The 14,756-nt window shown below is 34.9% G+C and overlaps 1 protein-coding gene across 4 annotated transcripts in view; it reads left to right on the forward strand.

The window, feature by feature from the left end:
* KCNN2 (potassium calcium-activated channel subfamily N member 2) overlaps positions 1 to 14,756 on the forward strand; it is a 138,942-nt gene that overhangs the window by 70,814 nt on the left and 53,372 nt on the right. The window contains exon 1 of one of the 4 annotated variants that reach the window (XM_054489166.2): positions 6,210 to 6,262. The exons of 2 other annotated variants lie outside the window; for them this stretch is intronic. The gene's annotated coding sequence lies outside the window, so the exon portion shown is untranslated. Of the gene's footprint in view, positions 1 to 6,209; positions 6,263 to 6,708; positions 6,837 to 14,756 lie in introns of those variants that run through there. One more of the 4 variants, XM_054489165.2, reaches the window with a different exon arrangement.

Below are 14,756 nucleotides of genomic sequence, written 5' to 3' on the forward strand. Positions count from 1 at the left end.
AAATGTTTGCTTATTGTGGAATGGGGAACTTTTTAATGATGCCGTCTAAATTGAACCAAGTGGGAACATGCCCATCACCAGCCACCCACCTGCACCTGGAGTCATCTCCGTCCTGCCACAGCACTCACCATGTTTCCTTTACTTGGTCTCTTCTCCCCCTGCACCTTCTCCTCTTCCAAGAGCAAACTTGTCCTGGAACTTGCCTGACTTCTAGCTCACCAAGTTCCCAATGTTCTACTCACCTGGTATTTTAAGAATCTTGCCATTTCTTTGAAATATTTTCCAATTAAAAATAACAAAAAATTTTTGACATCTGGATTTGATGGGAGTATTCAGACTGCAGGGGAGAAAGAAGACAAGGGAGGAACATTCACTAGGACTTTGGACCAACTGAGGGGAGTGGGACTGGCCCCTGTGGGGACAATCCCATAGGTGGAGCTAATGGGTGGTAGATGACGCAGACAGCCCAAGTGGCTGTTTGGGTATTTGGCTGGCTTCTAAATTCCCATCAAATCAATCCCACTCTTGTTTATTAGAGTCCTATTATGTTAATATTGGTCCCAGTGTTTATAGAATTTGTACTCTGGAGCAGTTTATACCATTTGGTGATAAAAGCACTATACAAGAGTATTCTTCACGTATGTGCTGATTTCTCCTGGAACATTTCCTTGCAGCTGTCAGTAAATGGGGCCTCCCCCAGATAAAGGAAATCTCTTTCTTGGAAAATCTTTAAAAATAAGATGGAATGCTAAGGGATAGCCTTATTAATAAGGTGGGGAATAAATTAAATGACCCATAGGCCTTTGGAAGCCAAGTGTTTTATTCTGCTTAATATTTTAATGATGGCTTTGGGCCTTCTTAGCACTGCATTATAACAGAGTCAATCCATTATAGATAAATTGGTACTATTAATCTAAAAGTGCTAATTCGGACTTACATTTACTGTGCTTCTATTTCTTGTGAGATCAAAACACATCATAATGGGCATTTGCTCCTAGGAAAGGGCGTTATATGTATGAGAAGGTAAAGGAGAAAAACTGTAATACCTCGGGCCTGTTTTGTCTCAAGTTAAGAGTAAGCTGTACTCATTTCAGTTCATTTAAGAGCTGGTCAAGGATTCTTCTCTCTTCCTCTGTTTCTTTATGTCTTTCATATTTATTCAATGAAAAGTTTATAGCTCTTTAATCTGTATTAGGTCTCAATTTTACAAAGTAATTTTGTTAGACCATAATTTTTCATTTCACTCTCTGTTTTATGAAGAGTTTCTCATTAGAATAATGAATGTATGTGTTTTAATAACAAATAGAAAAAATAAAAATCCCTTAAAGGGACAAGTATTAAATGAATCTGCTCCATCATTTACTGGGAATTTCTGGTTATTCAGATATATTTGCAGTACCTTATTATGCTAATAGAATAGTTGATATCTCCTAAAGTATAATCCTATTCCTTACGTCTAGAAAATACTAGTTTTGAACTCTTTAGAAAAACATGTTTTAAGCCTAACTTAGTTTTTTATCTATAAAAGTATGCATATTTATTATAAAAGCATTTTGAAAACACAGGTAAAGATCAAATAAAATAATTTCATTGATATATTCTATTTTAATACTAATGTCTTTGTGAAAATTATGTAAAAATGTATTTCTGTTTGTTGGTTTTTAATTTCTTAAGAAATAATCATTTAATGCAGTGAATATATCCACTGCCCTAAAAAATCTCATCAGTCTACCTATTAATCCCTTTCTTCTCTATTCTGCCCCCATAATCCCCTGGCAATCACTGATCTTTTCATTGTCTTCGTATTTTTATCTATTTTAACATGTCATATAGTTGAATTCATAGAGTATGTACCCCTTTCAGATTGGCTTCTTTCACTTAGCAATATGCATTTAAGATTCTTCCATATCTTTTTGTGGCTTGATAGCTCGTTTCTTTTTAATGCTAAATAATCCATTGTCTGAATGTACTACAGTTTATTCATTTACCCATTAGAGGGCATCTTGGTGGCTTCCAAGTTTGGGCAATTATAAATGTAACTGTTACAAACATTTCATGTGTAGGTATTTGAGTGGACATAAGTTTTCAAGTCATTTGGATTAATACCTGGGAGCATGATTGATGGATCATATGGAAAGAATATGTTTAGTTTTGTAAGGAACTGAAAAACTGTCTTCCAAAGCGACATACCATTTTGTAGTTCCACAAGCAATGAATGAGAGTTCCTTTTCTCCACATCGTTATCAGCATTTGTTTTTGCAACAACAAATACTGGTAAATACAAATCAAAATACAATGAGATACCACTATGTATCTATTAGAATGGCCAAAATCTAAAAATAATAGAAAGGATCAATTTTGGCTATGCTAATATGTATGTAGTGGTATCTCGTTGTTGTTTTGATTTCTATTTCCCTAATGACAGATGATGTGGCGCATCTTTTCATTTGCTCATTTGCCATCTGTATATCTTCTTTAATGTGTTGCTGTTCAGATCTTTTGCCCATTTTCTAGATCCGGTTGTTCATTTTCTTATTGTAGAGTTTTAAATGTTCTTTGTATCTCTTGGATACTCCCAGTCTGTGGCTTGTACTTTGTGTCCTCAGCAGAGAAGCTTTTAAGTTTAATGAAGGCCAGCACAATCAATGTTTTCTTCCATGGACTGTGCCTTTGGAGTTGTATCTAAAAAGTTCTTGGCAAACCCAAGTTTACCTAAATTTTCTCCTAATATATTTTCTAGGATTTTTATAGTTTTGCATTTTACATTTGAGTCTATGATCCATTTTGAGGGTTTGGGGGGTTTTTTTGTGGGTAGAAAGGTGTAAGGTCTGTATCTAGATGCTTTTTTTTTTTTTTTTTTTTAACATGTGGATGCCCTGTTCTAGCATCATTTGTGGAAAAGATTGTCCTTTCTCTCTGTTGATTTGCCTGTATCAATGATAAGTTGATTATACTTGCATGAGTGTATTTTCTACCTTGCCTATTCTGTTACATTGGTCTATTTGTATATTTTTTTACTATTACCATACTGTCTTGATTAATGGCACATTATACTAAGTCTTGAAGTCAAATAGTGTTATTCCTCTAAACTTACTCTTCTCCTTCAAAATTATGTTGGTCATTCTGGCTCCTTTGTTTCTCCATAGAAACTTTAGAATCAATTTGTTGATATCCACAAAATAACTTGCTGTAATTTTGGTTGAGATTGCGTTGAATCTTTACATCAAGTTAGAAGAACTGAAATCTCAACAATTGTTAGTCTTTCTATCTATGAACATGGATTATTTATTTATTTAGCTCTTCTTGGATTTCTTTCCTCAGTGTTTTGTAGTGTTCATCATAGAGCTTGTATACATTTTGTTAGATGTATAACTATTATTCATTTATTTGCTGCTAATGTAAATGGTGTTGTGTTTTTTATTTTAAATTCGATTTCGTTGCTGATACATAGAAAAGTAATAGACTTAGATATTATCTTTGTATCCTGCAACCTTGCAGTACTTACTTATTAGTTCCAGTGTTCTTGTCCCTTCCTTGGGATTTACAGAGAAAATTGTTTATCTGTGAAAAAGATGGTTTTATTTCTTCCTTCTCAATCTGTGTACTATTTTTTCTTGTCTTTATTAGCTAGAACTTCAGTACAAAGTTGAATAGGAATGACGAGAACAGACATCCTTGCCTTGTTCCTGATCTTAGCAGGAAAGCACCTAGTTTCTTAAGTGTGATATTAACTGTAATTATAGCTGTAGGTTTTTGTAGATGTTTTTTACCAAGTTGAGGAAATTCCCGTCTATTCTTAGGTTCCTGGTAGATTTTACCGTGAATGGGTGTTAGATTTTTGTCAAGTGCCTTTTCTGCATCTATTGATATGATTATGTAATTTTTCTTTCTTAACCTGTGGATGTGATTGATGGATTACATTGATTTTCAAATGTTGAACCAGCCTTGTATGCAAAGAATAAATTCCGTTTAGTTGTGGTATAAAAGTGATTTGTACTTTAAACTTGCTAACATTTTTTGAGGATTTTTGCATCTACATTCATGAGAGAGATTAGTTGATAGTCTTACGTCCTTATAATCTCTTTGGTTTTGGTATTAGGGTAATCCTGGCTTTATACAATGAGTTAGAAACTTACACCCCACCCCCGCTTCTGTCTCTAGAAGACGTTGTAGAGAATTAGTATAATTTCTTTGAATATTTGGGAGAATTCACCAGTGAACCCATCTGGTCCTGGGGCTTTCTGTTTTGGAAGGTTATTAGTAGTTTTTTGTATTTCTTTAATAGATATGGGCCTCTTCAGTTATTTTTTTTCTTGTGTGATTTTTGGCAGATTGTGTCATTCAAGGAATTTTTCCATTTTATCTACGTTGTCAAATGTGTGGGCAGAATGTTGTTCATAATATTACTTTGCTATCCTTTAAACCTTATGGAATCAGCAGTGATGCCCCCTCTTTCATTTCTGATGTTTGTAATTTTTGTCTTTTTTCCTTCATTTGCTTGTCATAAAATTTATCAATTTTATTAATTTTTTCAAAGAACTAGCTTTTGATTTTTCTGATTTTCTCCATTGACTTACTGTTTTCCACTTCATTGATATCTGCTCTAATTTTTAAAATTTTTTCCTTTTGCTTACTTTGGGGTTAACTTCTCTTTTTCTCATTTTCTAAGGTGGAAGCTTGAATACTGATTTTAAAACTTTCTTCTTTTCTAATATATGTATTCAGTGCTATAAATTTCCTTCCAAGTACTGCTTTTGGTGTGTCTCACAAATTTTGATACATTATATTTTCAATTTCATTTACTTTAAAATATTTTTAAATTTCTCTTGAGAATTGTTCTGGGACTCATGTACTATTTCAGAGTTTATTGTTTAGTGTCCAGGTATTTGGGATTTTCCAGTTATCTTTGTGTTTTTGATTTCTAGTTTAATTCCATTTTGTTCTGAGAGCACATATTATATGATTTCTATTCTTTAAAAATTTTTAAGTTATTTTTCATGGCCGAGAATATGTCTATTTTAGTGAATATGTGGGCTTAAGAAAGTGTATTCTGCCGTTGTTCTGTAAAGTATTCTATAAATGTCAGCTAGATCCAGTTGATTGATGGTGGTCCTCAATTCAACTACGTCGTTACTGATTTTCTGCCTGTTGGATCTATGAATTACTAACACAGAGATGTTGAAATCTCCAACTATAATAGTGGATTTGTTCTTTTCTCCTTGCAGTTGTATCAGCTTTTGCTTTATATATTTTGATACTCTGTTGTTAGGTCTACACCCGATAAGGATTGTTATGTCTCCTTGGAAGATTGACCTTTTAACATTATGTAATGCCCCTCTTTATCTCTGATAGGCTCTTTTGCTCTGAAATTTGCTTTCTCTGAAATTAATATAGCTACTCCAACTTTCTTTTGATTAGTATTACCATGGTATGTCATCCTCTATTCCCTTACTTTTAATTCATATGTGTCTTTATTATTAAAGTGGGTTTCTTGTGGACAACACATGGTTGGGTCTTGTTTTTATTCACTCTGACAGCCTCTTTTGACTGATGTATTCAGACCATTGAAGTTTAAAGTGATTATTAGTATAGTTGTATTATTATTTATCATATTTTTCTTTATTTTCTGTTCATTGCCCTTGTTCTGTTTTTTGTTAATTTTTTTGTCTTCTGCCCTTTTTCTGATTTCTGTAGTATTAATTGAGCATAATATGATTTTACTTTCTGTCCTTTTTAGCATATCAATTATACTACTATTTTTTTTTTCTGTTTGGGAGGTTTCTATTGAAATATCTTCAAACTCAGAGATTTTTTTTCCTTTGCTGTAAAGTCTACTCATAAGCCCATCAAGACATTCTTTATTTTTGATACAGTGTTTTGATCTCTAGCATTTCTTTTTGTTTTTTTTCTTACAATTTCTATCTCTCTGCTTACCTTACCCATTTATTCTTGCATGCTGCCTCTTTTTCCTTTAGATCCCTTAACATACTAATCATAGTTATTTTAAATCCCAGTCTGATAACCCCAACATTCCTACCATATCTGAGTCTGGTTGATGTTTGCTCTGTCTTCAAACTTTTTTATTTGGAATGCCTTGTAATTTTGTGTTGAAAGCCAGACATAAGATACTGGGTAAAAGGAGCTGGGATAAACCGGTCTGTTGTAATCCCCTGGTATTATACAAGAGCCCTGTTGATGTAGTGGTTAGCTGTGAGAAGAAAGGAGCCATTCTGTAGTCCGGTGATTAGTTCTCAGTTGTTTGGTAAGTACAGGTCCCTGGGCTGTGACTTTCATCAGTGCTTCTCAGGTTTTTTTCCTCTCCCATTTAGATGCAACAGGAAGGCTAGAAGGGGCTGAAGTGGGGTGTTTTCCTTCCCTCAAATGCCAGATCACTCCGGGGGGAAATGGGGAATGGGGTGCCTGTAATTGGGTATTTCCCTTTTCCCAAGTGTTTAGGCTCTGGTGAAACCCAAGGTGGTTACAGTCTGGTAAAATAATTTCCTATGAGGGCAAGCTATTGTTAAGAACAAAATGTTCTGGGCTTATAAAATGGTTACTTTTCCATTTTCTCTGCTGGAAGCAGGAGGGGATTTTTCTGTGATCTTGATCCTAAGATCCTATTGGAGCTCCTGGAAATTAAACTTAGAAAAATGTGATGCCACTCTCTACCCGTCACTCCCCACCCCTCACCCCTCACCACAGGACCAGGCCTTCCTCAGTTTGTTTTCTCTCTCAAACTAGTGAGTGCACAGTCTCTAGCAATTAGTCAATTACCTTTTAAGTATCATTACCTGAGGGTGGCTTCAGAGGTGGTTTCTAGGTGGTTTTTGTTCCAGGTAAGCTGTGGGTTTTCCTTATCTACCTGTGTGCCTAGTTTTGAGGGTGGTGGTTTGTCTTATGACCTTAATTCTCTGCTAGATCTAAGGAAATTTGTTGGTTTTCAGTTTTTCACCTTTTTTTATTTTCTTGTTGTGAGGATACGAACGATGACTCTCAAACTCCTTTGGGCCAGAAACTGGTAGTCTAGAAACATTATTTTTCATTACTTCATAGTATTCTATCAGGTGGATTGTGTCTCACTCTAAACAAAACTCCTTTTGAAAGCAGGAGAAAATCTTTTAGTTTGATCAAAGAGCCAAATATAGGCATCACAGAATTTGCTTTATTTTTTACTCTAAAAAAATAGATGATTTAGATAGTATTTAGATGATTATAATGTTATTTGGATGATTATAATTTTATATATTAAGTTATACATTTTACATTCTTTTCATTTAAGCCTCCTACATCATGAGTAAATGTGAAATGTTAAGTGATAATCATTTTAAATTAAAGTCTTTTAATTTTATGTTTTTACATGAATATGAAAACAAAGTTTAGTCACTGCTTCTAAAGTGAAACCGTATTTTGGATTATCTTCAAGAAGGCACAATTCCTTAAGTAGATAAGTTAATGAGCATTTGGACTTTTACTTTTGGTCATTATGCTTCTTTGTAAGGGTGCCTTAAATTTGGCTAGTTTCTGTTTTGTCTAAAGTAGGGGTTTTTATTTCTGACCACCTTGAACTGATTTGCATTGTAACTTGTTTGTCTTAATCTTTTTGCATTTGCTCTGCAAAGCTGCGTTTCACACCTCCTACTGTAATGGATCAGTCAGGGTCATCTCATTATACTTGAAATATGAAATGACACCCTGTAGGTCGTCATCGCCCTGCGTGTCTACCAGAAATGAGAAATTGTCCTTAAGAATACACTTTGTCAGCTTGGAGTTACAAGTACCAAAGTGGTTACAGTATTTTACATTGGGTTTTGAAGTATTTTTTAAGTTTTAGGTGTTTAATCAGTGTAACAGATTTAGGAATGGTTTCCTATCAACTATGAGATAGTCTGTAACACAGTATTTTGGATTTTAGTATATAATCAGTTCAACTGATTCTTTTTGTTCCCCTTATGGAATCATTAAACGATCGTAAAATTAGGAGAGCAACAAATGCCTCAAATTAAACAATCTTGGTTTACTTGTATGTCATTTGATCAAATGAATAAGGCCTTAGAAAATCAACTAAATAAAGTCAGCATTCAGAGTCCTGACTTTGGCCTTGCCATTTATTATGAAATTCCACCTAGACATACATACTTGGAGGGTTGTTTGGTTTTTTTCCTCACGATACTTTGTTTCTTCATCTTTTGGACTATGTATAACATTGACATTTAATGAAACATATCTGTACATTTTTCATTTGGCTAAATAAAGGCATACAAGTATGAAAGGGAAAAAAAATCAATGAATAAATCATGCAGTTCAGCTTCCTACCATTTTTTCTAAAATCTATAGAAGCTTTGAAACAGTGCTATCCAATAGAACTTTCTGCAGTGATGGCAGTGCTCTTTTACACTATCCAATGTGATATCCACTAGCCAGATGAGGTTACTGAGCCTTTGAAATGTGGCTGGCATTATTGAGGAATTGAATTTTTTATTTTATTTTATTTTACTTAAATGTAAGTAGCACTTTGAGCTAGTGGCTACCATATTGGACAGCACAGATTTAGGTTTTTATTTGTGGGTGGTTTTTTTTCTTATCTATAAAAATGGGTGTGTGTGTGTGTGTGTGTGTGTGTATGCATGCATGTGTTGCAAGAAAAGCTGAGCTTTAAGTACAAGTCTTTCATTCAAGGAAAGGTATCAAGAAGAGAAATTGGCACCAAAACAGTAGAATTGGATATATATATATATATAGAATCTGTCCAAGAAATCATTTAAAACATAGTAAATTTGGTACACAGAATTAAATGGACTTCTTCCCAGAACAATGGAACAGCAGTCGAGGAATTGAAAACAGTGCCTGCTGGAGAAAAACAGGAAGAGAAAGAGACCGTGGGAACAGAGAGAAGGGGAGGAAGAGAGGATGTGAATGAATGCAGGTGTTATTTATTGACATTTTAGAAGGTTAATTGAGGTGATATTACTGTACTGGCATTGTAATCTAGTAGGGGAAAAAGCTAATTTAGTCTAGCGTCTTTTTGTAGTGAAGACTCAATAGTTAAATAAACAGTGCTTTGCAGAATCTGTTTATTCCTTCAAAACAGTTAACCCTTCAGATTAAAGATGGCAAGAGCTAAAAGTAGAAAATAAAAAAGTGTTATATTGACAGGTTTGGGGACTATTGAAAGTGTTACATAGTTCAGATCCTTCTGATTAACTTGAGTTTCCAACTACATGTGATCACATAACATACTATAGTTTGAAATTAAAGAACCAACATTTTTGTAGGACTCTCTGGTGTAAAAGGATCTTCATTCTGGGAAGGCAGAAAATCATGAGTCTGGGGAAGAGGACATTGAGAAGCAGTCATGTATCTATTTGCCCGGGTGATATTTGAGTAAGATTTTTTCTGGGTCGTCAGTAAATTTGTTTTTGGCTTTTCTAAACTTTGTTTCTTAGTTCTTTTTCTTAAATATTTCTTTTTCTCTTGGTTTTTACCTATCCCAGAAAATTATCATCCAGTTCTAGGAGCATAATAACGTGTTTAAATGTTGTGACCAGTTAAAACACAAAGCCCCACTTTATCTACACCAATCTGTTAATATAATTCCTTTCACCTTTATCTCCTTCTCAGTCTTTCTAAAGCAACTGTACAGCTTTTACTTTCTTGGAGAAAGAAAACAGATTGCCAGCAATCTGCCACATTTGAGTGTTGTGGTCTGGGTGTGACATTTCTGAGCATAGTGATTCCAGTAGAACACGCTTACTATATTTACAGTTTAAAATGTAGGAGTGCCAGATAGTAACATAAAGGGAGGTTGAAAGTTTTACATAATGAGATGCTTAGCATCAGCTTGGTTTGGATGAACTGCTCTATGGACACTAATTCCCATCACTCCATGTGACTAGATGAAATTTTGGCTGGGTCATTGGCATTTGGGAGGATTATGATAGGGGAAAGTGTAGAATTCCAGAGATGGGACATAGTGGTATTAGAAAAAATATATTTCTGTTACATCTTTTGATCTTTTGGGGACAGGATAGAAAAGGGGCTTAGCAGCTAGAATCTCTAATTTCATGCCTCACTTAAAAAAAAAAATTTGTCTAGAACATCTTAGGGAATGTTCCCAGGGGTAGTTTAGCCATGCCAACAACAGCAACAACAACAACAAAAACAAACAGTCTCTATGATGCTTCCTCCTGTCCCCATTTGTTAGGGAAAATGGTGATGTCACCATGCTTCAGACACTCCCCTAGCATGTTGTCATTATGCCTACCAGCCATCTTACCTTAGCACTTGGTCAAAAATAAATTCTGCCCTGGTGCCTCTTTAAGTTCTGTTTTCCCCATTTGCCTGTCTGAAAACTCCTGTTGCTCTTATGAACTGGACAATAAAGCTGCAAAACCCTAATGTTAGAGAATCTCTTTCTACAGATAAATGTGACAGCGTTGGTACAGCAATGAGTGCGTTGGAAAGCACATTTCATAACTTTCTGTAGTGTCATTATAAAATATGTTAATATTAATAGAGTGTAGTTACAACATATTTTGACTGTAAATTTAACTTAGACATTATGGTGCATGCATTCAAATAAAATTCAAAGGAAAAATTATGGTATATAAAAAAATCTGAAATTTCATATTCAGTAAAATGATAGACTTCATATTCTCATAACCTTTTACGTAACATCTAGAGAAGCTGGACAAATGGACGCCCATAGCTAAATGGGAAGGGAAATCCCCACATGCCTACATATATGTATATAAACATATCAGCAGAAATGCAAGTAATAAGCTGCCTCTCACACTTCAGCTACTCTGAGGACCACTTCTAATCTTGGTAATCAAGAGCCTTGACTTTTTTAGGTTCTTTTTTTAAAGAGAAAACTGCAGTAAGAATATAATTTACATTAGAACATGGTATATAATCTCTTTCTCACACCCCACTGAATAGCAGATTTTGTAGCAATGTGCACAGTTCTTACTAAGGGTCAATGTTAACTACTCTTTTTTACTATTGTACTCCGTTCTGTTTTATTACAAAATGCTAGTCATAATGGTGGTTCTCAGTCTTGACACCTAGGAGCCATAAGAATATATATGCCAGGGTCCCACCCTCAGTGATTCTGATTTCATTGGTCTTGGGTTGTGGTCCAGGAGTCAGGGTTTTAAAAGCTCCCTGGGTGATTCTAATGCACCGCCAAGATTAAGAACCATAGCACCAAATTGATTTCACTATGTACTAATAGAACTTGACAGCATATTTCAAAACCACTGCTCTAAAGGGATATACCTATAATAAAAGAACAGACTAAATATAAAATCTCCCACCATAGAAAGAAAGCAAACCAACAAACAAACACCCTTGATTCCCGGGCTGGGTGGGGTGTGTGCTTAGTGAGGTTATAGGGGTAGAAAGTGGTCTACCCTAAAGAATATGTAACCAAAGGCCTACTCACATATGCTTTTGAAATTATACTACGACAAGTTCAGAAATCAGCATTTAAATCCCTGGTGGGTAACACCTTGAATTGCATGGTGGAAGCAAACACTAATCTCTATGAAGGGATATACCTTGACCCAGGTTCAGCTGGGTTTTTTTTCTGACATAAGACATAAGCCTCCCTCCACCCAGCCACCCAAGGCTGCAAGCTGCAATCACTTCTGAGAGTGAGCAGAAACAACAAACAGAAAAATGGAGTACTGTGTCCCCCAGAACTTCAGATATGTAGAGGAGGAAACAAATTCTGTCTAAACTGATGAAAGAAAGATAAAATGCATAAGACAGAGGTATGCTATCAAGAAAAAAAAAAAACAAAATAAAAACCCGGGACAAAAGTTAAAAGAACCAGAGAGGAATCTCAGTGGATAGGCAAAGTATTAATAATAGATTGGACACAGCTAATTCATAGAGATGTAGTAAACTCGACGATGGAACTGAACAAATATTTGTCAAATTTTGCATATTCCTTATCTCTGTAGAAGTAGATAGAAAACATGAAAGAGATGAAGAAACACATGGGCACAATGAGATGGTTTAAGTACCTCAAATTGGATTTCCAGAAGAAGAAAATAACAAAAAAGGAAGCATGGCCTGGAATTTTTTAGAAGAATAAGATACGAATTCTCTGTTTCTGGAAGCCTAACAGATCCAAAGCCAAGTAAAGAAAAAAGAAACCTACATGTAGACACATGAACGTAAAAGGAGTCAGAAAAAGAAAAGAAAAAACTTGCCACAATGATTGCTGATCCTAAAACATCCTAACATAAAAAACTAGAGCTGGAATATACTGCCTATTTCTAAACTGCTGAAAGAAGTTAATTCCTAACCTAGACTTCTATGCCTTCCTAAATTTAATTTAAAAACAGAGGCAAAATAAAGGCATTAGATAATTAAAAAGTGAGAGTATTTACCACCAGGTGCTCACTAAAATGACTTCTAAAGGATTTCCCTCAAAAAGAGGGATGAGATCCCAGAAAGGATTTTTGACATCTTAAACGTGAGAAGGAATAGGGAGGAAAGAAAAAATAGCCCTCTGGATAAATGTAAACAAACGGGGTCTACAAATAACAAAACACCACCAAAAATGAGTACTTGGGAGGGTAAAGAAGGTTGAACTGAGGAGTTGGGTGACATGGTACAGGTGTGATTAGATTTAAAGGCTTCTAAGGGCCATGCACTTGCACTACTCAGGGGAAGTGGGGTGGGGGGGCTTTGAATTCTAAGTCTACAATCAAGTATGTCTTGTTAAAAGTTATAAGTATAACCTGTAAAGTAATAAAAATAGAATGTATAACATCTAAGCAAATAGAGAATAGAAAAATGTGTGGTTATGAAGGGAGCATATAACAAACAGGGAATTATTAATAGAAATTTGAACAGAATGTGATGGCTAAAACCCACAGATGTCAGTGACCACAATAAATGATATTATTCTTTTTTTTTATTCTAACTATATAAAGCTTACAAGAGTTATAGCTAAAACAAGTATGTCAATGGGTTGAAAATAAAAGATTGGAAAAGATACAACAGGCAAATACTTACCAAAATGAGTTTAGTGTCATTATGTTAATATCTGATAAAAATAGTGTTAAAAGCAAAAACTAGTAGGAATAAAAAAGATCACTACATAATGTAAACTACAATTCACTGCAAAGTTGTAATAATTCTAAACTTGTTTGATATATAACCTCAAAATATATAAAATAAAACTGAGCAAATTAGAGAAATTAACACATTTACTATTACAGTGCAAGCTTAATACAACTCAGTATTTAATGAGTCATGCAGATGAAAAAGATTATAGATGATTTGAATAACACAGTTAACAAGCTTGATCTAGCATACATATATTAAACCCTGTAGCCAATAACTAGTAAAGATACATTCCTTTCCAGCACACATAGACTGTTTCAGTAATTGACCATATGTGATGCCGTAAAATACATCTCAGTAGATTTCATGGAATTAGCATCAATGTGTAATTCATGTTCTCAGAAAACAATGCAGAAAAATTAGAAATCAAAACTCCAGAAGTAACTAAACTAAAAACATACTGTTAGTCTTCCCTCCTCCCTAGCAATAAACACTATTTTCCTAGGAAAAATGTCATGATAATATGAGGGTGGCATCCTTTCAAACTGTATATAAATGTATAATTTTTTTTTCAAAACAGGGACTATTTGTATGATCATGTAATTTGGTTTCTGTTTGTTTTTAACTCAGCAGGCTATTACAGATATGCTGCCATGGTAGTACACACAGGTCTCCCACTAGACTAAATCACTAATATATGTATCTAAAACAAGAGCTTAGTAAACCAGGCACTTGACTTTGGGTCACCTCACTTTGCTCCTAGAGATCTATTATCCCACAGCCTGTCCCTCCAGAATTCAAACTGAGAAAGAAACAAGACTGCCAATGAGTAGCCAAAAATGCATGTTTTAAAACTTAACTGCTTTATTCATAGAAAAAATAATTGGTGGACTCAGGGATAGCTTTCTGCCTTTCATTGGATACTATTTTAGTATAGCTCAGAATCCCATTTCTCAAACAAAAATTAAAAAGAGAAAAAAGCCACTGGAGTGAGGATAACAGAAGTTAGTGACAACCTGGTTGGTTCCTGGTTAGGAACAGAATAAACAAAACAGTACAAAAGTGACATTATTAGAAACCACAATCTAGAGAGATTTCACGTGGGGGAGAGACATCCCTCTCAAGTGCATCACCATTACAGCAGAACGAATTTTATATATATAATTTTCGTATATTTACTGTATATATATAGAGAGAGAGAGTCAATATTTGTAAATATAAGAAAAGAGTAAACCTCTGTTCATTGAAGTTTGGAGGACAGGGACATTTATGTAGTTATTTTAAGGAAAAACAATGCATTTAAAAATGGAGTTGATGCAGAAAGTTACCTGGTTATAGGGGCTGAAATCATCAGGAATTTACCTATGTGGGGTGAACTTTGGCAAGTCCCTTCACCAGGCTGAACCTCAGTTTCCTCAGTGATATGACAAGCTGCTCCCGTGCTTCTGTCCTGGGATACAGTTGTCTCTTTCGTGCCCTCATGCAGTACGTCTCTATGAACACCTCCTCTTTGAAGTATGCCTCGCCAGATGCTATTGGGGCTTATGAATGGCAAACCACGGAAGACTCAGACCATAAACCTGCCCTTCGGGTTTACAGTCTAGGAGGAAAGATGAGAGGTGTGTACCAGTAATGGCAGTGCAGGGCCTAAAGGATATGTAAGAGAGGGATGGAAA

Source organism: Pongo pygmaeus, chromosome 4 (assembly GCF_028885625.2).
Source record: "Pongo pygmaeus isolate AG05252 chromosome 4, NHGRI_mPonPyg2-v2.0_pri, whole genome shotgun sequence".
Taxonomy (NCBI): Eukaryota; Metazoa; Chordata; class Mammalia; order Primates; family Hominidae; genus Pongo; species Pongo pygmaeus.